Here is a 26,627-nt window from a genome sequence, read left to right on the forward strand (position 1 = left end):
CTTGACTTCACATTCCAGGATGTCTGGCTCTAGGTCAGTGATCACACCATCGTGATTATCTTGGTCAAGAAGATCTTTTTTGTACAGTTCTTCTGTGTATTCTTACCACCTCTTTTTAATATTTTCTGCTTCTGCTAGGTCCCTACCATTTCTGTCCTTTATTGAGCCCATCTTTGCATGAAATGTCCCCTTCATGCCTCTAATTTTCTTGAAGAGATCTCTAGTTTTTCCCATTCTATAGTTTTCCTCTATTTCTTTGCATTGATCGCTGAGGAAGGCTTTCTTATCTCTTCTTACTATTCTTTGGAACTCTGCATTCAGATGCTTATATCTTTCCTTTTCTCCTTTACTTTTCGCTTCTCTTCTTTTCACAGCTATTTGTAAGGCCTCCCCAGACAGCCATTTTGCTTTTTTGCATTTCTTTTCCATGGGAATGGTCTTGATCCCTGTCTCCTGAACAGTGTCAGAACCTCATTCCATAGTTCATCAGGCACTCTGTCTATCAGATCTAGTCCCTTAAATCTATTTCTCACTTCCACTGTATAATTATAAGGGATTTGAATTAGGTCATACCGGAATGGTCTAGTGGTTTTCCCTACTTTCTTCAATTTAAGTCTGAATTTGGCAATAAGGAGTTCATGATCTGAGCCACAGTCAGCTCCCGGTCTTGTTTTTATTGACTGTATAGAGCTTCTCCATCTTTGGCTGCAAAGAATATAATCAATCTGATTTCGGTGTTGACCATCTGGTGATGTCCATGTATAGAGTCTTCTCTTGTGTTGTTGGAAGAGGGTGTTTCCTATGACCAGTGCATTTTCTTGGCAAAACTATTAGTCTTTACCCTGCTTCATTCCGTATTCCAAGGCCAAATTTGCCTGTTACTCCAGGTATTTCTTGACTTCCTACTTTTGCATTCCAGTCCCCTATAATGAAAAGGACATCTTTTTTGGGTGTTAGTTCTAAAAGGTCTTGTAGGTCTTCATAGAACCGTTCAACTTCAGCTTCTTCAGCATTACTGGTTGGGGCATAGACTTGGATTACTGTGATATTGAATGGTTTGCCTTGGAAACGAAGAGAGATCATTCTGTCGTTTTTGAGATTGCATCCAAGTTCTGCATTTCGGACTCTTTTGTTGACCATGATGGCTACTCTATTTCTTCTGAGGGATTCCTGCCCGCAGTAATAGATATAATGGTCATCTATGTTAAATTCACCCATTCCAGTCCATTTCAGTTCACTGATTCCTAGAATGTCAACATTCACTCTTGCCATCTCCTGTTTGACCACTTCCAATTTGCCTTGATTCATGGACCTGACATTCCAGGTTTCTTACAGCATCGGACCTTGCTTCTATCACCAGTCACATCCACAACTGGGTATTGTTTTTGCTTTGGTTCCATCCCTTCTACTTTCTGGAGTTATTTCTCCACTGATCTCCAGTAGCATATTGGGCACCTACTGACCTGGGGAGTTCCTCTTTCAGTATCCTATCATTTTGCCTTTTCATACTGTTCATGGGGTTCTCAAGGCAAGACTACTGAAGTGGTTTGCCATTCCCTTCTCCAGTGGACCACATTCTGTCAGACCTCTCCACCATGACCCTCCCGTCTTGGGTGGCCCCACATGGCATGGCTTAGTTTCATTGAGTTAGACAAGGCTGTGGTCCGTGTGATTAGATTGACTAGTTTTCTGTGATTATGGTTTCAGTGTGTCTGCCCTCTGATGCCCTCTTGCAACACCTACCATCTTACTTGGGTTTCTCTTACCTTGGACGTGGGGTATCTCTTCACGGTTGCTCCAGTAAAGCGCAGCCACTGCTCCTTACCATGGAGAGGGCTGTCTCTTCACCACCACCCCTCCCGACCTTGAACATGGAATAACTCCTCTAGGCCCTCCTGCGCCTGCGCAGCCACGGCTCCTTGAACATGGGGTTACTCCTCCCGGCCGCTGCCCCTGGCCTCAGGCGGGAGTAGCTCCTCTTGGCCATTCCTGCACTATTGAAGCCTGGCACTCTAGGCCGCCACCCCTGACCTCGGAAGTGGGGTAGCTCTTCTTGGTCGCGCACTGCATGCCGTTGCAGCCGCCCGCACTCACTATCTCTTAAAAAGGCTTCTAGCTATAGTGTCTCTAAAAATTCCTAACTTCTTTAAGCTATAGTAAAATATGCTAACTTTACAACATTCCTTACATCTTTAACTTCTGTTTTAATTATTTCTAAGCCCTAAATTCCATAAACTCCTTTGCCATAAACATTCTCCTTACAAATAGGCTTCAGATAGCAATCCCTCCCATGGCCTCAAGCTACGGCCTATGTGCTCATCCTGGAACTCTTTTGTAAAAGTCCTTGAACAAATGTCAGTGATATACTTTATGAATTATTTTCTGAGCACAGCTGCAGAAGGCTTTGTGCCTTCTCATGCTCCTCTCAAGAACAATAAGCACCTTAATATTCCTTTTCAGTCAACTCAGCCGAGGAGAGGAAAAGACAAGTAAGAATTAGAAGGCCTAACTCCTTCATCCTGGGTCCGTGCCTGCGGAATGAGGGGAGGGGGCAGGGGCCGTGCCTCCATTTTGTCAGTAATGCCTAACGCGGCTCCTGACCCTAATGGGGACTTCTGTTAGCAGACAGTGAAAGTGAATGGCTTGAAAACCAGAGTATACGTGCCTTATCATTATTATTAGACGGTCATAAGGTCCTGCCTCATGAAACATGAAAAACTATTCTTTCTAAAATCTCGAACATTTATTTATAACTGCTTTACAATATTGTGTTGGTTTCTGCTGTACAACAATGTGACCCAGCTATAAGTATACATATATCCCCTCCCTCTTGAGGCTCCCCCCCCAAACCCCCCATCCCACCCTTCTAGGTCACCACAGAGCCCCGACATGAGTTCCCTGTGCTATACAGCAGCTTCTGCTAGCTAGCTATTTCACACACAGTAGCATGTATGTGTGTGTGTGTGTGTGTGTGTGTGTATGTATATATATATGATCTTCCCTGGTGGCTCAGATGGTAAAGCGTCTGCCTACAATGCAGGAGACCTGGGTTCTATCCCTGAGTTGGGAAGATCTCCTGGAGAAGGAAATGGCAACCCACTCCAGTATTCTTGCCTAGAAAATCCCATGGATGGAGGAACCTGGTTAGGCTATAGTCCATGGGGTCGCAAAGAGTCGGACACGACTGAGTGACTTCACTCACTCACTCACTCATATATATATATATATATATATATATATATATATATATCACTCATATATATATATATATGATATATATATATCAATGCTACTCTAAAATCTATAACATTTCTTGTTTTTAAATTAAAAATAAGAAATGTCATATGAGAATGGCAGTAGAAGATGAAGAAGTTGGGGAATCAGGGAAAACCGGAAACCGATAAAGCACTTAGACCCTTAACATGGTTTATTCAGGGCATTCAGGATAAGGTAGCCACATTAAAAAAAGAAATGAACATTACTATTCTTTAATGGTAAAGTAATAACTATTTGTGTTTTTTTTTTTTTTTACAAATCATGTGAGAAATAGAGCAATGAAAAGATAAGAAAAATTAAACTGAAGCAAGTACTCCAGCCATGTGGCTTCCACCGCTCACAGGTGGCTGCCATTAGCCGCTGGTGCTTCCCATCTCATTCTGTGTGTGGCTGTGGGTGACATTTTTTTTTTTTAAGATGAAAATGGGATATTTTTGTACTTACTATTTGGAAGGTACTTTTAGTCTCAATTATTTGTCATTTTTTGTTTTACATTTTAAGTCATTGAAAGACATTCAAAAAGAGAGAATGAGAGAGAAGGCAGCTGAGATGCTGCACTGAAGCCTGCTTCTCCAGCAGCTGGTTGCTCTCTACCACTGTAGGGAGGACTTTTCCTTCCTGATCATGGGCCCATAGCCTCCAGCACATGAGCTCTGACCTTGGCTATGAACTTCAGAGACCCAAAGCATTGATTCAACCTCATGGGGGCAGTAGAGTTAATGATATAAAAAAAATAGGTAATAGGATTGGGGACCTCTTCCAAATGTGGGTATATTTTCTTCTTGAGTTGAGGAGGAATAAAAACTCAGTGAAATTATCACAAATCTTAAGGGCTAAAAAAGAGACTGTACAGATCTGTTCTGTAATCCATCTAAATTCTAGTAAATAGGCTTGTTCAGACATAGAGTTAAACCACAGTGAGAAAGCAGGAATGCTTCAGAATGTGGTAAAGGAACATGAAAACTATTGCTTGATTTGGAATCAGAACACAAGGATTCAGAAGTAAGGGATAAAAGAGATCCGTTTTTTTAAAAATAAAGGATGTTTTCTTTGTAGTTACAAGAATAGTAGGAAATAGAAAGAAACCAGGAGAAGGACACAAAGATCTAACAAATCATATTAGCCTTGTACATGGAAATAGAGGGGAAAAATCATTCAGTAAAGTGGGGCAGACATTGAGAAATTCTGTTCTGAATCTGCTTATAGGGAGTGGGGTCACAAGAGGGAAGAGAGGGGGGTCAAGTCAGCTCCTGCTAGTGCAGGAAAAATATGTCAGAGCCTTTTCTGCTGTCATTGAAGTACGAACAGTTCCAGGAACTTTACCGTGATGCCTTCGCTTGACCTTGTCATGTATGCATCTATGTCCTTTGATAGCATCACAGGTAAAAGGTGACTGGTTGAGGTCAGCATTTGAATATTACTAATTTGCCCAGCCAAGTATCATTTCACAACAGTTCTTCATTTACAGTGTTATTTTTAATGGCTCCAGAGTGTGCCATTTTGTTAATATACTATGAGTGATTTAACATTCTGTTATTATTTGACATTTATGTTACAGCAAATTTTTCACCATTATAAATTATGCTACAGCAAATATCCTCATAGGTAAAGCTTTGAGTGTCACTAGTTACTTTCCTTGTATAACTGCTGTAAATTGAGTTAAGGCCGTAGGGAATGTCCATGTTAGGCTGTTAATACCACTTGCCAAACTTTCTTCCATAAAGTTTGTAGCAATGTAAACTACCAACAAAAGTGGGACCGCAACCATTTCCCACATTCACGGGTGCGACTCTTAACACAGCATCAGTTTTATAAACCTCCTGATTATGTATTTCCCAATAGTGTGTATGAATTCAATTAAGTCATATGAACTTGTTTCCCTGATTCTCATTTTGATCAAAGGTATGCAATTTTAAAATACCTGCTAGAAGTTAGAGCAGTATTATGTGGTGATCAAAGAATATTTAAACTATACAGAGTGACCGTACTCATTGTTGTATTAGTAAAATATTCTAATCTACTTCTCTAACCATATCTAAAATATTTCTTTGTCTTTCATTCTTCTAATTGTATAACCACTGGATGGGGGGTTGGAAGTTCTTCCTTTCCTGAAGACTAGAAAAATCAAGTAGAGAATTTTAGAACATGGAGCCCCTGAACAGATCAGGCATATTACTACAGGTTAGTTTTAAAAGAGTATCTAAAACAATCCTATCCACATTTGAAATTTCTATATTTAAGAAGGTATGACATATTTCATGTACATTAATTGATGTGGAAAAATATAAATAAGTAGAAGATGTTATCCTTCTGTTATTGACCTCAAAAAATGCATTTAAAACAAAACAAAACAAAAAAAGAGGTATGGGAGAGAATAGCAATGGTAGTTTTGAATACTTAAAATGAATCTAGTGAGATTCAAATAAAAAATACAGTTATTTGAATCATAATTATTTATTCATGTTATATATTATTTTAAATGACTACATGCGGAGTAGAAAGAGCAACAATCTTGTGATTAAGAACCAAAGTCTTACACTGAACTCTGCCACCTTCTAAATATATGAACTAGGGAACAAAATTTAACCACCTCTGAGTCACAGTTTATCTATCAATTTAAAAAAAAAAAAACATTTATTGCTTCTTATCTCTCATAGGGTTGTGATGATTGTTGAGATACTAGATATGAAAATGTGTGTACTGCTACATACTTGTAACCTTACTTACTACTTTTAATAATTATAGCAGTTTGTCTTCTCTCAGGACCTCAAGACCTAACGTTTTAACACTCTAAAGTAAAAAGCAGGATAGATGAAGGGAAACAAAGGAAGAATATTAACAAAAGATGAATATTTCAAGAAAAATTATTGAGGTATCACATAGCTCAGAAGAGTTCAAAAAGTGTCTATCTTAATGAATTACAACAGTTAATACACTTAAGTAACTGCTCCCCAGACCAAGAAATAGAACGTTATCAGCACCCAGAAGGCTTCCTTGTGCTCATCTTGAAACAATAACCACCCCCTCCTTCCCAAAGATAACTGCCATCTGACTTCTAATAACATAGTTCAGTGATGCCTGTTTTTTAATTTTATAAATAGAATCATATTTTTAATATCAGACTTTTTTGAAATGTTGTGTATAGTTATGATTGAGTCATCTTTGTTTCTGAAAGAGTATTCCACATTCCATATATACCAAAATTTATCTATTGAGAAATGTTTGAGTTGTTTCCAGTTTGAAACTATTACAAATAATACTACTATAAAGAAAAAAAGTCTCTATTAGACTGATATATACACATGCATATGTACACACAGATAATACCTTAATACATGCACGTACCCTCAGAGTAGAATTACTTGATCAAAAGGTATGCATGTGTTCAGCAATACAAGATTTCCTCAGAAGTTTTTCCAAATCAAACAATTTAGTGTTTGAGAATCCTAGTTTTTCTACATCCTTACCAACAGTTGGTACTGCTAGACTTTTATATATCATGCTGGTCACCACATTATATATTAGATTGCCAGAGCTTATTCATCTTATTACTGAAAATTTGTATATTTTGACCAGTGTATCCCTATTTTTTCCACTCCCCAGTCCTTGATAATCATGATTCTATTCTCTGGTTCTATGAGATAGACTTTTTAAGATTCCATGTATAAATGAAATCATGCAGTATTTGCATTCTCTGTTGATTTCACTTAGCAACATGTCCTCCAGGTTCATCCATGTTGTCACATTTCCTTTTTTTGTTGTTGTTGAATGATTTTCCATTGGGTATATGTATATATATACATATGGGGTTTCCTAGGTGGTACTAGTGGTAAAGAACCCTGCTAATGCAGGAGACTAAAGAAATGTGGGTTCGATCCCTGGGTCAGGAAGATTCCCTAGAGGAGGGCATGGCAACCCACTCCAGTATTCTTGCCTGGAGAATCCCATGGACAAGGGAGCCTGGTAGGCTACAGTCCATCAGGTCGCAAAGAGTCAGACACGACTGAAGCAACTTAGCACACACACACATACTTTTCTTTATCCATCCAGCCATTGATGGGTACTTAAGTAGTTTCTATATCTTGGCTTTTGTGAATAATGCTGAAATAAAATGGGAGTACAAATGTCTCTTTAAGATACTCACTTTACTGGTTTAATTTCCTTTGGTTATACACCCAGAAATGGGACTGCTGAATCATGTTTTAACTTTTTGAGAAATCTCTAAGTTAATTTCCATAATGGTTATACCAGTTTACCTTCCCACCACCAGCGTACCAGGGTTCCCGTTTCTCCACATCCTCACCAATATTTACTTCTTATCTTTTTGAAAATAACCATTCTAACAGATATTAGCTAATATCGTTGTGGTTTTAATTTGCATTTCCCTGATGGTTGATGCTGTTGACCTCCTTTTCATGTACCTGTTGGCCATTTGTATGTTTTTTTAAATATCTATTCAACTCTTTACTTATGTTTAATTCAGGTTATTTGTTTCTTTGCTATTGAGTCATAGAAGTTCCCTAAATATTTTTAATATTAACCTCTTATTGGATATATGGTTTGCAAATATTTTCTTCCATTCTGTAGGTTCCCTTTTCTATTTTGTTGATTATTTTCTTTGCTGTGCAGTAAGTAGCTTTTCATTTTGATATAGTCCCACTTACTTATTTTAACTTTTGGTGCCGATGCTTTTGATGTCATCCAGAAAAATCATTGTCAAGGCCTATATCAAGTAACTTTTCATTTTCTTCTTGGAGTTTTGTGGTTTTAACTCTTATGTTTAAATCTTTAATTCTTTTTGAGTTGATTTTTATATACAATGTAAAGGTCCAGCTTCATTTTTTGCACATGTGGATATTTTGTTTTCTTAATACTGTTTATTAAAGAGACTATTCTTTTCCCATTGTGCATTCTTGGTGCCTTTGTCATAGATTCTTTACCTTTATATGTGTGGTTTTATTTCTGGTCTTTCTACTATGGTTTATTGGTCTGTGTGTGTCTTTTTATGCTAGTACCATACTGTTTTAATTATAATCTTTTTTCAAGTTAAGGAACTTTCATCTATCTATAGTTTACTAAGATTTCTTGTCAAGAATGGATGTTTTATTTTTTCAAATGCTTATATGGATATTATATTGGCTATAGATTTATTGTACATGACTTTTATTATGTTGAGATATGTTCCCTCTATATCCACTTTGATGAGAGTTTTTTATCATGAATGGACATTGAATTTTGTCAAATGTACTTTTCTGCATCTCCTGAGATGTCCATGCGGTTTTGTCTTTCCTTTTGTTAATGTGATGTATCGCAATGATTGATTTACATATGTTGAACCATCCTTGCGTGACCCTGGAATGACTCCCAACTTGATCATGGTATATGATCCTTTTTATGTATTGCTGGATTCAGTTCACTAAGGTTTTGTTGAGGATTTTTGCATCTACATTTATCAAAGATCTTGACCTATAATTTATTTTGGTTGTGTCTTTGATTTTGGTATCAAGGTGATGGTAGCTTCATAAAACGAATTTGAGAGTTCCCTCCTCTTCAGGTTTTTGGAATAAATATGTTATTTGTATGTTTGAAAGAATTCACCAGTGAAGCTGTTAGTCCAGTCATGAACTTTTGTTTGCAGGGAGGTTTTTTACAGATTCTATTTCACTTCCAGTCATCAGTCTGTTCAAATGTTCTGTTTCTTCTTGATTCAGTTTTGGCAGCCTGAATGTTTCTAGAAACTTGTCCATATCTTCTAGGTTGTCCAATTTGTTGGCGTATATCTGTTCATAGTATTCTCTTGTAATTTTTTGTATTTCTGTGGTATCAGTGGTTATTTCTCCTCTTTCATTTCTTATTTTGTTTATTTGGGCCCTTCTCTAAATTTCTTGGTGAGGCTTGGCCCAGTTTTATTTACCTTTTCAAAAAAGCAGCTCTTGGTTTTATTGATCTTTTCTATTGTTTTCTATCTCTATTTCAATTATTTCCTCTCTGGTCTTTATTGTTTCCATCCTTCTTCTTTTTTCTAATTCTTTTAGATGGTAGTTTAGATCCTATGAGATTTTCTGGTTTCTTGTAGAAGGACTTCATCACTGTGAATTTCCCTTTTAGAATCACTTTTGCTGCATACCATAGATTTTGAAAGGTTGTCTTTTCATTTTAATTTGTCTCAAGTTATTCTCTGATATCTTTATTTGATTTCATTGTTACTTATTGGGTTTTCAGTAGAGTGTTGCTTGGTCTCCATGTGTTTGTTCTTTTCCTGTTTTTCTTTCTGTGATTGATTTCTAGTTTCGTATGGTTTTGGTGAAAGAAAATACCTTCTCTGTTTTTGATCCTCTCTCTCCCTTTCTCCTTTTCTGTCTGCTTCCTTTCCTGTCTTTTTGTTCCATTTCTTCCACGTTCTATATATTTAACTACGGAAGATTGATATGTTAGCATCTATTAAATCTTTCAAAGTATTGAGAATAAAAAAAGAACAATTTCTAACCTTAAATAATTTATCATATAGTTGTGGGGGTGTAGGGTATATTCAAATTAGTAACTTTTTATATGCAATATTATTAAAGCTCAAGATCACATGGAAATGTGTGGACAAGTCTTAGTTTAATGTAGAGAGTAGTTTCTATAAGAATGTGCAATTGAAAGTGTTCCTTAAAAACACATACCCTAAACTACTTTAAGAGAGAGAATACAGCTGGTCAGAAAAGAAGGGTTTTGAAAATACTGTATTAGTTTGAATTAAAATCATGTTTTAGACAAAATAGCAGTGGTTAAAGAAAAATAGAAATATATTTCTTGATAACTTAAACATAGCTTGTAGGTCATCCATGTCTGGTACAGTATCCGTGGTGTCAAGAAACCGGGCTCCTCCTTTCTTTTACGCTGACATCCCAACACACAGCTTTCACCTTGATGTCCTCTGTGACCACTGGGGCATCAGTCAATATATCTTATGTCCCAGACAGCGGAAGAGAGGAGCAGAGTGACTTCCTCTCCCATTATGGAAATACCCAGAAATCTCACTTGGTCTGGCTTTTTGTCCCATGGCCACACCTAGCTGCAAGAGAGGCTAGGGAAGGTAGACTTTTTTTCCAGGTAGCCATGTACTTAGCTTAAAAAGTTTATATAGTCATAGGGATGAGTGCGTAAGCATGAAGAGGGTAGCATAAGTGTGAGGAGAGTGATTCAAGCAGATATGTTTTGTATTTCATGTATCTAACACAGGAAAAGAACCTGCCACAAGAGGGGGCATTATATATATATTGCTTAACAGAGAAATCTAGCATTATTTAATTTTACTTTGTGAAACAGCTGATTTCTTTTTATTCTTGAGTCATAGCCCCTTAGAAGGAAAAAAAGCCTTCATCATCCTTGCTGTAGGACATTAATTCTGAACATTTTCTAAGTTTGTTCTTCTCGTGGTATGCATCTGCTTAGGTGATTCTAGATTGCAACAGTTGAGAGTGCTTTACTACAAGGAATATATTTTGAGCTACAATTTCAGAAAATGAAGCAATTTTTTAAAAATAGCAAACTACATTTTAGAAGGGCCTCTAAAGTGGAGTGAAAAAAAAAGAAATATCCTTGAGTTAGTCCATCTGGTTTTTGTTTGTTTCAATAGAAGAGAGAGTAAACAGATAAATTAAGGTACCAAGACACAATCTTAATCACTTAATAGTAGGCTTGTCTCAGCCTTTCCCCAGTTCAACTTTTATCCAAGTCAGATTACAGGCAGTTAATATTATAGATCTTCTGTTCAACTAAAAATGTTCGTTTGCTTCACTCATTTACCATTGTGACACTGGAACTCTGAAAGAAAGCATTTTTACTTTCATGGTAACCAGTATAAAAGCCTCATAAAGTTTCTCACAAAACTATGGAAGTTAAGGTATATTCTCTATGAATGCTTTACATCATGATATTTGTGTTCTAATTATTTTATGTAGAATCAGTCTTTTAACTCCATTTCCTGGTTTATGGGAGAAGTTTGCAAAGAATATGTTTTTAATAGACTGTAATCAAACAGGCAACAGGGATCTCTGGCAAGTAGCTATTAACCGTGTAGACAGAAACTTGGAGTGTGATGGTTTTAGACTTCCTGAGCTCTTGATGCTATTTTAATACACTAAGAGTATAACCTAAATTTAGATCCTGCTGACTATTACCGAAGTGAAGTGCATACCTCTTTTGCAGACAATGCTAGATTTAGTCACTGTGTATTTCTGTCAAGCTGGGAATGTAGTTTACAGCTCTCATCCCTTCTAAACACTTTAGTAAATATACATAAATATTTAAAGACTGCTTTGATTTGCACCTGTTTATTTCAATTTTGTGATCTCTAAAGCAGTTATGTTGCTTTTCTGGTGGTCATGTCATTTTATTTGAATAAATCTGGCATTGAACTTAAAGTTAATATCTAAAGTGAAGTCCATGTTGCTCCCTAAATATTTCTGTAGTCTATAGTTTCTCAGCCTGGACACCATTAGCATTTTGAGTCAGATAATTCTCTTATGGGGGGCTATCCTGTACATCCTAGGATGTTCAGCAGCGTCTCTGACCTGTACACATTACATGCTGGTAGTTCTTTCCTCCATCCCAGCTGTGACAACTAAAAATGTCTCAGTTCAGTTCAGTCGCTCAGTCATGTCTGACTCTTTGTGACCCCATGAACTGCAGCACGCCAGGCCTCCCTGTCTATCACCAACTCCCAGAATTCACCCAAACTCACGTCCATCGAGTCGATGATGCCATCCAGCCATCTCATCCTCTGTCGTCCCCTTCTCCTCCTGCCCCCAATCCCTCCCAGCATCAGAGTCTTTTCCAATGAGTCAACTCTTTGCATGAGGTGGCCAAAGTACTGGAGTTTCAGCTTTAGCATCATTCCTTCCAAAGAAATCCCAGGGCTGATCTCCTTCAGAATGGACTGGTTGGATCTCCTTGCAGTCCAAGGGACTCTCAAGAGTCTTCTCCAACACCACCATTCAAAAGCATCAATTCTTCGGCACTCAGCTTTCTTCACAGTCGAACTCTCACATGCATACATGACCACTGGAAAAACCATAGCCTTGACTAGACGAACCTTTGTTGGCAAAGTAATGTCTCTGCTTTTGAATATGCTATCTAGGTTGGTCATAACTTTCCTTCCAAGGAGTAAGCGTCTTTTAATTTCATGGCTGCAGTCACCATCTGCAGTGATTTTGGAGCCCCCCAAAATAAAGGCTGACACTGTTTCCACTGTTTCCCCATCTATTTCCCATGAAGTGATGGGACCAGATGCCATGATCTTGGTTTTCTGAATGTTGAGCTTTAAGCCAACTTTTTCACTCTCCTCTTCCCCTTTCATCAAGAGGTTTTTTAGTTCCTCTTCACTTTCTTCCATAAGGGTGGTGTCATCTGCATATGTGAGGTTATTGAGATTTCTCCCGGCAATCTTGATTCTAGCTTGTGCTTCTTCTAGCCCAGCATTTCTCATGATGTACTCTGCATCTAAGTTAAATAAGCAGGGTGACGATATACAGCCTTGACGTACTCCTTTTCCTATTTGGAGCCAGTCTGTTGTTCCATGTCCAGTTCTAACTGTTGCTTCCTGACCTGCATATAGGTTTCTTAAGAGGCAGGTTAGGTAGTCTGGTATTCCCATCTCGAAGAATTTTCCAGTTTATTGTGATCCACACAGTCAAAGGCTTTGGCATAGTCAATAAAGCAGAAATAGATGTTTTTCTGGAACTCTCTTGCTTTTTCGATGATCTAGCTGATGTTGGCAATTTGATCTCTGGTTCCTCTGCCTTTTCTAAAACCAGCTTGAACATCTAAAATGTCTAGACATTGCTAAATAGCCGCTGAGGAGCAAAATCATGCCCAGCTGAGGACCACTGCTCTTCATCTCCTTCACTGCTAAAAAGTCCTCTGCTTATTTTCTAATTGGGTTGTTTTTGTTGTTGTTGATTTGTATGAGTGCTTTGTACTTTGTGGATATTAACGCCTTATTGGATATACGATTTGCAAATACGGTCTCTCATTCAGCAGGTTGCTTTTTTCCTCTGGTGATGTTTTCCTTTGTTGTATTAGTTTGGTATACGTTCATTTGTTTACTTTTCCTTTTGTTTCCCTTGCCTTTGGGGCACATCCACAAAAACAGAGCTAAGACCAATGTCAATTATAATTCTATATTTAAAGATATGGGTCCTCAAAAAAAGAAAAGAATTTCCCAGCCCTCCCTCCTTTCCTTTTTTCCTTTTCTCTTCTGCACTCCCTCTGTCCCTTTCTTTCTTCATTTCTTCCTTCATCATTCCACTTGTCTATATAAGATAATTGATAATTTAAATAAAATTCCACATCTACTCTTAGAAGAAAAAGAGTCTTTATAGTCACGTAGCTTCCTTTATTATACAAACGATATTCAACTAACAGCAGACACCAAGGCTATTCTTTTCCTAAACTTTGAATTTTTCAATGAGTATAGCAACTAATTACAGTCCCCATGGACTGGCTCCTTCTCTCCTTGGGATTTCTGAGGTGAGAATACTGGCATAGGTTGCCATTCCCTTCTCCAGGAGGGCCCACATTCTTAACCCCTGTGTTCTGTTGCTCAAAATGAAGGTCAGATTTATGCTGGAGGAGTGATCAGAAGTTTTCATTCCTGAGAAAGCTGAATAAATTAAGAATGTGTGTTTTCTTCCCTTTATTCAATTTATCAAATTAAATATTGCCTTTCTCCAAGAAAAATGTGTGAGTGAATGGATGCCTTTTCGGTGATATGCTTGCAAGAGGTGGTTATTACATTTTCAGGAATTTGGCAAGCCAGTTATTAAATACAGCATCGTTAACATTTAAATCATAGAAACATACACCAAATGAATTCTATTTAAGACAAAGGTAATAAATACTCAAAATTCACACTACTTTATAATTTTTAAACTACATTTTCCTATTACCTGTGCTCTTGAGGGTTTTTACATCTGTGTGTGTATATGAAGGAAGTGCTATATAATGGTGTGCTGCTGAGTATTCTTCCCAGTTCTACATTCAGTAATGCCCATCACATTGGCAGCTTGAAAGTAGCAATGGTGGGTTGTTGGCATCATGATTTGGTAAACACTACAAATAAAGCTTTCTTCCCCAGAGATCTAGTTATTTAGCATTTACTACACCATCCCCTTTATCTTTTCTTTAAAAACATTTTTGCCTTGAGTTGATTTTGAGGAAGACTCTGTATTATATTTAGAGTTTAAATTGTATAGCAAAGATCTCTGGTGTCTAAATTATGTTAGTGCTGCAATACCTAATAAAGGGACTTTGAAAATGTTCATCAGTTTCTCATTAACATATTTATTATTTCAGAAATTTGAGAATCCATCTTCATTTTAATAACCACTAAAAGAAATACCGTCCTTGTGTTTCATGATCTCCACTGAACCAATGGTTTTTGGTTTATCAAATTCAAATTTGTCACTCCAGAGTAAAAACCGATTTTCTCCCTCAATTTGCTGTAGATAGGAGCTACTGTAACATACAGGAAAAAGTCAAGACACTTGGATTCCGCTCCTGTCTCAACCACTAAAAAGGTGACCGGGGCTTAGTGGTCTTGCCTCTCTGCATCTGAAATCACCTAGGCACTTTAAATACATTTTAAAAATGTCTACCACACAGAACTATCATGTGAGAATCTCCAGGGGTAGAGCCTAGGTGTTGCTATGCTTTGAGAAGTTCTTGAGATGGTTGTAACGTACAACAAATTTAAAACCTGGTCAGAATATTTACAGAGAGAGCAAACTGCCTGTGATCATGGGTTCTGGCTGCAGTGCCAGAGCCACTTTCAAATTCCCTCTCTTCAATGTCCCAGCTGTGTAACCTCAGATAAGTGACTTTCTGTCTCCATGCCTCAATTCCATCTTGTATAAAATTAGAGTAATATTATATTAGTAAATGCAGGTAAACATTTAGAAAAGGATGTGGCACTGAAATGTTTGTGGCTGGTATTGTTCCTACAAAGAACACTTTCTTAGTAGTTCTATTTGTCATTTCCATGCTTGGTAATGTATAGGCTTTTATATATTGGGTTGACCAAAAAGCTTATTTGGGTTTTTCCATTACATGCATGCTTGCTCAGTTGCTTCAGCTGTGTCCAACTCTTTGCGACCCCATTGGCCCGGATGGAGGAGCCTGGCAGGCTGCAGTCCATGGGGTCGCTAGAGTAGGACATGACTGAGCGACTTCACTTTCACTTTTCACTTTCATGCATTGGAGAAGGAAATGGCAACCCACTCCAGTGCTCTTGCCTGGAGAATCCCAGGGACGGGGAAGCCTGGTGGGCTGCCATCTATCGTGTCGCACAGAGTCGGACACGACTGAAGTGACTTAGCAGCAGCAGGCCCTAGCCGGGCAGGCTCCTCTGTCCATGGGATTCTCCAGGCAAGAATACTGGAGTGGGTTGCCATTTCCTCCTCCAGGGGTCTTCCTGACCCAGGAATTAAGCCCATGTCACCTATGTCTCCTGCATTGCAAGTGGATTCTTTACCCACTGGGAAGGTTGCATTCTGAGCCACCTGGGAAGTTACAGCCTATGGAAAAACCCAAATGAACTTATTGACCAACCCAATACTTGAAGGCTGTATTTTGATTTTCTTTCTTCTATACTTTTTTCTATTCTTCTCTAGCTTTTAATCATATTAATATTTCCCCTTCTAACTGTTCAAAATTTTTCATTTTTCCTGAAATTGGCAAATCCCAGACAAAGTAAAATCCTTTAGATGGCTCAAAGCCATAGCTGAACAAAAGCTGCTTTGTCATGTTAATAAATCTTTTGAATTAAAGCATTTGCGTTGGCTGAAAATGATGTTTTCTTTACATTATAAAGAATAAAGCTTTGAGGTGGTAACAATAATTTTTATAGACCCCATTCCCAACAAGAACAGAACAAATACAGAAGAAGAAAAGACTTGTATTTGCTATAGGAACTGTGTGATAAAGATGAACAAGTAGTGAAAAATACTTTGATCAAATCTTTAAAAGTAAAACACAGGACAAAATATGTTTTCTCATCCATTCAGTTTAAGGAGAATCAATGACTAATTAGATGGAGAATAAAGGAAAAAGTCCTCCTGAATATGCTACTTTAGGAGCAAAATGCACTAGGAAAAACAGCCAGAAAGCAACATTTTGATACAGAAGAGTATCAGAACCATGGCAAACCAGACTAGTCTTACTGTGGTTTCCTTGGGTGCTTTTTTCCAATGTCTTTGATAGAGAACAGGGAAGAGGTGACGTAAGTAGATACTATGAGCATCATCAAAAACTATCTGGAAGTTGAAAATTGGAAAAGATCAGTTCAGTACTATGTTAACCCTCATATGATTTTATATTTAGAAGGTTGTAGAAATTATTAAATACCACCATGTCATTAAAAATTAATGACATAGGAACCAGTGCCCCAAATTGACTTACAGTTAGATGATCCTTCAGAGATCTAAGTGGAATTGAATCTGTCACCTGTGACTGACTTTTGCCCTTTTCCTGTTGTGGTAAAAACTCAGTGCAGATCCATGAAAGGCTATTTCTCTCGGCCAGGATTTATTTGGTTGCAAGCGAGACTCAGGCTAACTTAAGAAACAGGAGATTTGTTGTGAGGGTACAACAGCCAGTCTCAGGAAACACAAAGCCAATCATTGGAACAAGCTGGAGCTCATGGAAACTGGTGTCAACTGGAAAAGATGGGGAACCATCTTTTCTCTCAGAGGCAATCTCTACGTCCCACTGGCTCTGCCTTTTCAGCCCTTTATGCTGTCTTTTTTTTCTCTTTAGTGCTCCGTCCTTCATCACAAACTTAGGCTTGAGTATGACCCCAGCGAACCTGGTCTCCCACACTTATGTCACCAGTTTCTCATCTTCCCAACTCCTGACGATGGCTTGTCATGTTTTGAACCAGACCCCCAAGAATGTCTTTGATGATTAGCTGCCCCTAAATCAGTTATCTGGTCCTGGTTTGTCCAGCTGTGGCTGGAATAGGATACAGTCATGTGACACTAAGGGGGTTCGTATTAGGCAGAAGAGGCTGGACTCCGGCAAGCATGCTTTGGAAACATGGAAACATGTTTTGTATTCGGCCTTAATTACGAAATGGGTTACCTAAGGCTTTTCCTGCTAAAGGTTGTAGTACATGTGCAGAACATGATTTCTGCAGACTCCTACTGGATAAAATGAGAAGTTAGAATTCTTCCCGATTTACCCTGTAGTTGTAGACTAATACAAGATTCTTCGAAATTATATAGGTATTTTTCTAAATCATTCACTTGAATCATAATATGATAAATGCTGAATGTTAATAGAAATGCCTAAAATTAAATTGAAAAAGAAATAGTGTATCATCTCTGAATCTCAGAATTTTTCTCTTTCTGGAGGACCCAAGGAAAAAAATTGAAATACTGCCAGTTATATTATGCAATTATATCTCAAATATGTTATATTTATACAATAAAAAAAACATAAAACAAATCTTATTATGCAAGTTGCCCACTGAAAGACACAAAAAGATCTGCTGGTTTTGTAATATGAATAAAGGTTTAATGTGGATAAATCTTTAAGAAAGATTATATATGATAGATGAATCTAGGTGGGGAAAAAAACCAGACATTTTTATCAGACATGGGAGTCTCTTTGTAAATTGTATAGATTAGCCTGTTTGGTGAGAGAAATATGTGATCAAATGAAAAAGAGCTTTGAGATCAGGATCAGGAACACTAGTCTAACGTCAGTTCCCTGAGAGCAGGGCTCCTATAGCCTCTGCACTCAGAACAGTGCTTTGGGCAGAAGGGTACTCAACAAAGGTTTGGAGGATGAATAAATATTCTTATGATTTTCTCTCCACAAGCTATCTGACCTGTATTCAAAATTTCTAGACATTTGTTAAATCTTTCCTTAAAACTGCATTTTATTTTTCCTCCTAAAACTGCTTTTATATTTTTTTACTTTTCAAAATCGAAGTATAGTTGATTTACAATGTTGTGTTGATTTCCATTGTATAGCAAAGTGACTCGGTTATACACATGTATACATTCTTTTTTACATTCTTTTCCATTGTGGTTTATCCCAGGACACTGAATATAATTCCCTGTGCTATGCAATAGGACCTTATTGTCCATCCATTCTATATGTAATAGTTTGCATCTACTAACCCCAAATTCCCAGTCCATTCCCTCTCTCATCCTCCTTCCCCTTTGACAACCACAAGCCTCTTTTCTGTGTCTTTGAGTCTGTTTTTGCCTCATAGATAGATTCGTTTGTGTCATATTTCAGATTCCACATGTAAGAGATATGATGTAACGTTTGTCTTTCTCTTTTTGACTTAATTCATTCAGGATGATAATATCTAGTTTCATCCATGTTGCTGCAAATGGCAGTATCTCATTCTTTTTCATTGCTGAGTAGTATTCCAGGGTATGTATGCACCACCTCTTCTTTATTAGTTCATCTGCTGATGGACGTTTAGGTTGTCTCCATGTCTTGGCTATTGTGACCCAGTGCTGCTTTGAACACAGAGGTGCATGTATGTTTTTGAATTATAGTTTTGTCTGCGTATATGCTCAGGAATGAGATTACTGGATCATATGGTAATTGATCTGAGGAACCTCCATACTGTTTTCTATTTTATTTATTTATTTTTTTTTTTCAGGGAGGAGGTGTTCAGATATTTTATCTGTTTTCTATTTTAAAGCAAGTGGACTCAGCCCCTGGACAAAGCAGAATCCTTTATCTTTTCCTCATTAAAATGGTTTAGAGTTTATATATGTAAATTATATTGGAAAGTATATTACTGATAAAAATATTTCTACAGCTAATTTAATAACAGATCAGATGTGGGGAAGCCATACTCATTTGTCTCTAGAACTATATTTTAGCCATTTTGATTTCAGTGAATTCACCTTTTATAGAATGTTCTAAGTGGTTTTCAATCTTGTTTCCAAGGGCTTCCCTGGAGGCTCAGACGGTAATTTACGTCTGCCTGCAGCACGTGAGACCCGGGTTTGATCCCTGGGTTGGGAAGATCCCCTGGAGAAGGAAATGGCAACCCACTCCAGTACTCTTGCCTGGAAAATTCCATGGACTGAGGAGCCTCGTAGGCTACAGTCCATGGGGTCGCAGAGTCAGACACAACTGAGCGACTTCACTTTCTTTCACTGAGCGACTTCACTTTCTTCCAAACACTAACTGTAAGCAACTCTTGAAAGAGAGCAAAGCACATTGGTGATATTTATGTATTTATATTCTATGTTTATGGAGAACAGACCTTAAAATCCCTTTGGGTTTCATCTCCTGAAGTTAGATGTACCCAAACATTTTTTGTTTGCTGAACAATCATCTCATTTCAAAATTGTCCAACTTGTCCAAAGTTTTATGGTCTTGTCCATCTCTTTCCAAATATATGCTGTAGGTACACTAGAAAAAGTGCATTGTTCCCAGCTGGTGATCACTCACATGGGCTCAACAGTCACAGAGCATTTTGTTGCCCTAGGCAAACCCCATGGATGGAGGAGCTTGGTAGGCCGAAGTCCATGGGGTCGCAAAGAGTCGGATAGAACTGAGCGTCTTCACTTTCACTTTTCACTTGAGCGTCTTCACTTTCACTTTTCACTTTCATGCATCGGAGAAGGAAATGGCAACCCACTCCAGTGTTCTTGCCTGGAGAATCCCAGGGATGGCAGAGCCTGGTGGGCTGCCATCTGTGGGGTCACATAGAGTTGGACACAACTGAAGCGACTTAGCAGCAGCAGCAGCAGCAGGCAAACCCCACCTCTAAGAGGACAAGCTGCCTTTACATAAAAATAAGCTATGTAGGGTGGGCACCTATTAGGTAGGTAGAGAATTTTTTTTAATGAAAAGAAAAAGTTGTGACATTTCTGATTTAACCATGGTGAAAACCTTGACAGATCTCAGGATACAGCTTAAGAAAATCTATGTGGTATTATTTGAACATCTGCTGTCTAATGTGAGAGGGGAGCAGGTGCTCTGTCTGGTAGCATCATTGATGATATCATAGTTCTTTTGATGTTTCCAGTTGTGCAGAGATCTGATATGTCTGAACCATGTTAACTATTATATGTCACTATATTGTCATGGAAGTCTTCTGTTGACATTGATAGAGAATAAATAGTTTAATGAGAGCCATGTTATCTAAGGGCATATAAATCATTCCCTTCATAAGTTAAACACTGGAGTAAAAATAGCAATGCTACTATAGTAGTTAAAAAGATTTAATGCCTTGGAAGAAATCATGTACGTAAGTGATTCTTACATACTATCCGTGGGCTGGATTCCTGCCATCACCTCTCTGCAGGCTCTTGACACTCATCTATATGGATGCAGATACTACAGACCAAGAGATTAAATCACTGGGGAGTTCTGGGAATTGATGGCTCAAGCCTCTTATAAATATTGTATTACCATTACCCTCATTCCCTTTTCTCTTGCTTATTTCACTCCAATTACTATGCATTTGCACTGTTACAGTGATCAAGGAGAGCCTCCTGCCTGTGTTTAGTCCTGTGCTTGCCCTTACTCCAGTTGAATCAGAGGATCATTAAGACCCAAAAGGAACTTGAGAACGTAACTAGTTCTTGACATTAACTTACTATAAATTTTTAAAGAGAGATTATCTAAATTAGCTAGTTCTGCCTCCCTATTTTTAGAAATTATATACATTTTCTTTTTTGTAGTGAAATCCCTCCCACTGTAATGTTTAAGATGAAGGGTTTGTTTTTTTTTTTTCTTTCAGTTTAGTACAAAAATGTAACAATACAGAAAAAAAAAGTAAAATTTTCAATAAACCTGCAGTATTTAACATATTTTGGGGTGTTTTCTTCTAGACGTGTTTCTGTAGATATGCACATATACATTCATATGCATATGCAATATGCTTTTTTATTTACATGTGTGACATCTATTGTACATCCAGTTCTACATATTTTCTCCCACTTGTTATATAGTGAACATTTTCCTATGTCACTGAATATATTTTGTAATATTTCCCACTATCAACACAACCACTCCTCTGCTATTGAGCTTTAAGACTGTTTCTATATGTTTGTGATTATATATAACGTAATGAACATCTTCATTAATACAGCAATTTTAATCATTTCTTCTTATTCTCTATTTCTCTTTTCTGGGAACATTCTGGGTTCTGATACTCAGAACTCATATAATTCTGTAAATGTTCCCTCTTTTCAAATCAGTGCCAGTCTAGTTAGTAGTAATGATCTTTTATCTACAGAGAACTGTACTTGTAGAAAATTGCAAAGCTGATTAGGCTACAATTTTTCCTCAGTTAAGTATAATTTCATCAGAAATAATAGTAGTTAATGCCTTTAGGTAGTTTTAAGCAAAAAACTAAATATTACAAATGAATGCTACTGAAGAATTTTACATGTATTTTAGATACTACATATAAGAACTCTTGAATTAATACATAAGATGAACTTAATATTTAGCATGATAGAAAATTCTGAAGTAATGGTGTAGTTCAAAGTAAATGATTGCTCTCAGATACTTTCATTCTCCCCCAAAGGAAACAAAAAGGAAAAATAAAAGTCTCTTCTGAAGAAAAAAAGATTCAAAGAGAAACAAAAGGACCACTGCCTTTTAAAACCACATTTACTTTTACTTAATCATGATTTATATTTTCAATTTTAAAAAAAGAACTAGTTTACATTCTCTGAAAATTGTTAGATAAAAACTTTAACCCTGCTATCTTTATTGACTCATTTTATAGGGAGGGAGCTGGGAAGGGCTGGATCAGAAGATTTATAACTTTGGGCAGTTTGCTTATGCTTTCCTAGTATCTTCATCTGTGCAATGGTTGTTTAAAGAATTGAATGCAAAACACCTAAAAAAGTGCTTGACACATAACTGAATTTAGATAATGCTAGTTCATTTTGTCCCCACTCTTAAATGATAATGACAGATTATTTCAGAAGGTGAGTTTTTTAAATGGTTTCTCTCCTTCAAATAACTTCATCAACTAATATATAAAAAATAAATAAAACTGAGCTAGTAGGTGAATTCTTGCTATTTTTCCATAAAATTATAAACTTACAGGCAATTTGAGAGATGATTACTAATACAACAAGCAGAAATGAAGTTAAAACTATAAAGTTAAGCAATTCTGATATCCCCAGGGTTATCCTAATTTATTTGTGAATAGTGAGTTGGTCAAAAATAATTAAAACATGGACTTAAATGACTTAAATTTGTATAGCAATTTATGGTCTCAAATATTATCATATTTAGTTGGTTTGATTCTCACACAGGCAATATCACAGAAGCCCATGGAAGGTGAGTGACTGGCCCAAGGCCAAGCTAAATTAATTAATAATAAAGCTAGAATAAAAGATAACATGTTATTTCTATCTCTCGGTCCTATTAACCATCAAGTAAAGAGAGAAGAGAAAAATCTAAACTAAACGTGATAGATTATCTAAAAGTTAATGGAAGGGAAAATATTAAAAATCGCACTCCTAAATGGGACTTCATATTAAAAAACAAAAATTGAAAATAAATGAGGCATGTATACATCTTAAAACCTAGAAAACATGTATCAAAATTAGTCAAAAGATGTTAGGAAGCAGACATTAATAAAAACAGAAGCAAATATTGGTGGAATAGAGTAAAGCAAGTATATATAAAAAAAGACAAAACAGCTACTTAAAATTTACTTAAATAGACAAATGCACAACCAACCTGATTAAAGAAACATTAAACAAGAACAAATATAAAACATCTGAGTTCTAACTTTCAAAAAATAGCACCCAACTACTACTCAGACTTCTGAAAAGTTAGCATGTACTTAGCATGCTAAGTACCTAGTAACAGGTAACATGCTAAGTACCTAGTAACAGGTAACATGCTAAGTACCTAGTAACAAGGACCTAGTAACAGTGCCAATTTGTTTTGCTAAACATGATGTAATAAAGTACTACAAACCAGATGGCTTAAACAACAAAAATTTATCCTGTCACAGTCTTGGAGGCTAGAATTCTGAATTCAAGGTGTCAGAAGGGTGGGTTCCCTTCTGAGAGCTCAGAGGAAAGTATCTGTTTCAGGCGCCTCTCCTTGGCTGGCAGACGGCTGTCTTTTCCCTGTGTCTCTACAAAGTCTCCCTCCGTACCAGTCTGCATCCAAATTTCTCAGTTTTTATAAATACACCTGACATATTGGATGAACGCCCACCCTAGCAACCTCATCTTAATTTGATTACCTCTGGAAAGAATCTACCTCCAAATAAGATCACATTTTGAGAAATTGGGCATTAGTATCTTCAAATATGAATGGAGGACTGGGAAGAGACATAATTCAAACCATCACAATGTCTTTTATCTTGGGTTCATCAGTCATTCACTTTTATAAGGTTTTTTCCTAATAAAACTATGAAAGAGCCACACCCTTTTAAATGCTTTTGAATGTTATGTAATTTTAGAGCTAGGATGGACCACAGAAATCTATTCTAACCTTACCTTTATTCTTTTATTAAGGAAACAGACTCACTGATATTGGGCAACTTTCAGTTCAGTTCAGTTCAGTTGCTCAGTCATGTCCAGCTCATTGTGACTGCATGGACTGCAGCATGACAGGCTACCCTGTCCATCACCAACTCCTGGAGCTTGCTCAAACTCACATCCATCGAGTTGGTGATGCCATCCAACCATCTCATCCTCTGTCGTCCCCTTCTCCTCCTGTCTTAAATCTTTCCCAGCATCAGGGTCTTCTGCAATGAGTCAGTTCTTTGTATAAGGTGGCCAAAATATTGGACTTTCAGCCTCAGCATCAGTCCTTCCAGTGAATATTCAGGACTGATTTCCTTTAGGATGGACTGGTTGGATTTTCTTGCAGTCCAAGGGCCTCTCAAGAGTCTTCTCCAACAACACAGTTCAAAAACATCTTTTCTTCAGTGCTCAGCTTTCTTTATAGTCAAACTCTCACATCCATACATGACTACTGGAAAAACCATAGCTTTGACTAGATGGACCTTTGTCAGCAAAGTAATGTCTCTGCTTTTTAATATGCTGTCTAGGTTGGTCCTAGCTTTTCTTCCAAAGAGCAAGCGTCTTTTAATTTCATGACTATAGTCACCATCTGCAGTGATTTTGGAGCCCGCCAAAATAAAGTCTCTCACCATTTCCATTGTTTCCCCATCTATTTGCCATGAAGTGATGGGACCAGATGCCATGACCTTGGTTTTCTGAATGTTGAGTTTTAAGCCAACTTTTTCACTCTCCTGTTTCGCCATCAAGAGGCTTTTTAGTTCCTCTTTGCTTTCTGCTGTAAAGGTGGTGTCATCTGCATATCTGAGGTTATTAATATTTCTCCCAGCAATCTTGATTCCAGCTTGTGCTTCATCTAGCCTGGCATTTCTCATGATGTACTCTGCATATAAGTTAAATAAGCAGGGTGACAACATACATCCTTGATGTATCCTTCCCAATTTGGAACCAGTCTGTTGTTCCATGTCAGGTTCTAACTGTTGCTTCTTGACCTGCATACAGATTTCTTAGGAGGTGGGTAAGGTGGTCTGGTATTCCCATCTCTTTAAGAATTTTCCAGTTTTTTGTGATCCACACAAAGGCTTTGGCCTAATCAATAAATCAGAAATAGACATTTTTCTGAACTCTCTTGCTTTTTCAATGATCCATCGGATGTTGGCAAATTGATCTCTGGCTCCTCTGCCTTCTCTTAATCCAGCTTAAACATCTGGAGGTTCTCTGTTCATGAACTACTGAAGCCTGACTTGGAGAATTTTGAGCTTTACTTTATTAGCATGTGAGATTAGTGCAATTGTACAGTAGTTTGAACATTCTTTGGCATTGCCTTTTTTTGAGATTGGAATGAAAACTGACCTTTTCCAGTCCTGAGACCATTGCTGAGTTTTCCAAATTTGCTGGCATATTGAGTGCAGCACTTTCACAGCATGAGAATTTGATATAGCTCAACTGTGATTCCATTACCTCCACTATCATTACAACTGGTCACTTTACAGTGACTAGTTTTACAACTAGTGACCAGCTTTAAAACTGGCAACGTAACAGCTGGTCATTTTCATCCTGGTTATTTTATCATTTCTTTCAAATGCTTCACACCACTGGAGGCTTATAGAGATACCCCACTCAGTACTGGGCCAGAGGTTGGAGTCTTATTGGGGATGTGCTACTGCTGCATATTCATCCTTCTTGGTATCTTGCCCTCCTATCAAGCATTACTTGCTTTGTGTCTGGTCAGATGAGCATGCACCTTTGCTTCTGGCTTTTTCTCTTCTGCCTTCACAAAGGACCATTGAGATACGTATGCAGTTTAGTGTTTCAGTTTTTAAAAGTTCCTGTGGGGATAAACTGTCACAGAGGCATCCATATGTAGCTTTACTCATTTAGGCAATACCCAAGGTTTATTGTAATTGATTTAGAATCAAAGGTAGCTTGCTTGCTTTTCAGAAATACATTATTACCACAAACATTTAAGAGTCCTCCAGTATTGCTATTCTTATTAAATTGCTGTTTACTTAGAGGTGAAATGGTCAGTCTTCAGACCAAAGATATTTGAGTCAGTGGATCTCTGGTAGTCCCAGATATATGTGTTTTTAGCAGACATCCTGGGTGGTTCTTTAGGTTTTTCCACACCACGTTTTGAATAACAACAACAAAAACCTGTTTTAAATCAACTTATTTTTCATTAATTTGTACATAGCTTCTCCCAAGAGTAATTGTTTTATTTCCAAATAATATCACATGTTATCAAACCTCAGATTTTCTTAATTTTTTTTGACTGTACTCCTCGGCATGTGGAATTTCCCCAACTGCAAATGGAACCTGTGTCTCCTGCAGTGGAAGCATGGAGTCTTACCTACTGGACCACCACGCAAGTCCAGATTGTCCATTCACATCATTACTTTACACATCACTAGGAAAGAAAAAAAAATTTTTTTAATAACTAAGGACTTTATTTCAAACAAGAATTAAAAATAAAAAATTGAGAGCTATCTCCCTGGGTGTGGGGAAGGGATCAGGACAAGGAATTCCCCGAGGCTAGGCCAGTACTCTCAGACTAGAAGGGCCATAATCATTCCCTTCCTCACTTGCTGGGGACCTCAGCAAGTGCAGGACCCTATGCCAAAGCCCACCTACCCAGGAGAACTCGGGCTAGGGCTCAGTCCCTTGGAGGGGACAGTCAGGCAGCAGCATGGCCAAAGGCCAGCCACAGGATCAAGTCCTAAGTACCAAGAACCTACTCTTCTCCTTCCTGGGACCCAGATTACATGCAGAGATGGCCTGTGGAAAGATCCTCTCGGACCCTGGTGGGGAGAAGTGAGGCCC

At 37.6% G+C, this 26,627-nt stretch overlaps 1 protein-coding gene across 4 annotated transcripts in view; it reads left to right on the forward strand.

Annotated features, from left to right (window-relative positions):
• The window catches only part of ZNF385B (zinc finger protein 385B), a 475,657-nt gene that overhangs the window by 212,620 nt on the left and 236,410 nt on the right, over positions 1-26,627 (forward strand). The window lies entirely within an intron of this gene.

Source organism: Bos indicus, chromosome 2 (genome assembly GCF_029378745.1).
Source record: "Bos indicus isolate NIAB-ARS_2022 breed Sahiwal x Tharparkar chromosome 2, NIAB-ARS_B.indTharparkar_mat_pri_1.0, whole genome shotgun sequence".
NCBI classification, from domain to species: domain Eukaryota; kingdom Metazoa; phylum Chordata; class Mammalia; order Artiodactyla; family Bovidae; genus Bos; species Bos indicus.